Source organism: Nematolebias whitei, chromosome 13, assembly GCF_014905685.2.
Source record: "Nematolebias whitei isolate Nwh7 chromosome 13, NemWhi1, whole genome shotgun sequence".
Lineage (NCBI taxonomy): Eukaryota > Metazoa > Chordata > Actinopteri > Cyprinodontiformes > Rivulidae > Nematolebias > Nematolebias whitei.
The window spans coordinates 35,391,590-35,393,138 of NC_056510.1; positions in this window are offsets into that span (position 1 = coordinate 35,391,590).

Here is a 1,549-nt window from a genome sequence, read left to right on the forward strand (position 1 = left end):
ATAAATCAGGGTTTTTGCTCAATAACGTTCCAGTCTTTTGACCCACACACACAAATCTTACATCAAACTACTCTCCAAGACCAGTCAGACGATGCACACCTGTTTATTTCTCTTTTTTATGCATTTTATAATTTTACATAATTTAATTTTTCATAAATCAGGGTTTTTGCTCATTAACTCACCTCGACTGTGAAAGAAGCACAGATCGTGTCTGTGTGTCTGTTAGCCCAAACAGGCTAGTGCTGCTCACAGACGTAGCAGGCCACAGAGGAGCCTCTCAAACAGTACAATTAATGCGATTCTATGTGCTGACAACAAAAGCACACGTATTCCGAAATAGCTAGCACACGGCAAATACAGATACAAACAGGTTCAAACATAATGGACACATCAAAAGTCAACAATTTAAAAAGCTGCTTGACAAGCTGTCAATCAGAGCTAGCTGCTGCAGCCACAGGCCGCGGTCAGCTCGATGTGTTGTCATCCTATTATGGACAGATAACACCTAGCCACAAAACTAACAGTGTCGTTAAATCTGATTAAAACAGCACCGAATATGTAGTTTCTTATAAAGTCGTCTCAGCTCACCTGTCAGTGTGTCGGACTCTAGCAGCTTTGACGGGAGCCACCGTGTTGGATGTGCGACACAGGAACGATTCTTCTGTTCGGAATTCTTCCTCAAAACAAACATAATCCTTCGTGTCAAACCAGAAACAGTACACAAGTCAAGCCTCTATATGCAGTTTGAAGGTTTCGTGTCGACATAAAAAAATGCACAAACCTTCGTTCTTATAACAATTAATGCACAGTTCAGACATTTATGACCAATTTAAACGACTCTCCAAAGTGAAACGAACCGCCCATTGACACCATCCTTACCAAAACAAGAGACAGGCATCACCAGTGGAGCGCCGATACAACAGACTGGGAGTCCTCTGTGAGGATCTGCTTTCATAACTTACTGCAAAATTTACACCGTTTTGTCAACAAACGTGAGATTTCTCTTTTTATGATAATGTGTTAATGACAAAATAAAAAATAAAACAAACAAAAGATATTCAAATTTAACACAGTATTATGCTGGTGAAGATTCTCAGTCATCCAGGACATGGTCAATTCAAAAACGTTCAAGGCAAAAACAAACTGGACTTTATTTGTAACTGAAGATTTTCCCTCCTCATCCAAGGAAGTGAGAAAGCTCCTCGGATGAGGAGCGAAACGTCTTGTTACAAATAAAGTCCAGTTGATTTTGGCTAGAACGTTTTTAACACAGTATTGATACAAGATGAATTACCATAGATTGTCTTATTGAAATAGGGATACAAAAAATATAAAGATACCAAAAAATATCCATCCATCTTTTACCCACTTCTTCCTTTTTAGGTTGCAGGGGTCACTGGTGCCCATGACCAGCCATCACTGTGCGAGAGGCGGGGGACACTCTGGACAGGTCTCAAGTTCAACAAAGGGATACATAGAGACAAACAAGACAAACAACCATTCACTCTCTCACTCACACCTAGGGACAATTTAGTTACCAATCAGCCTA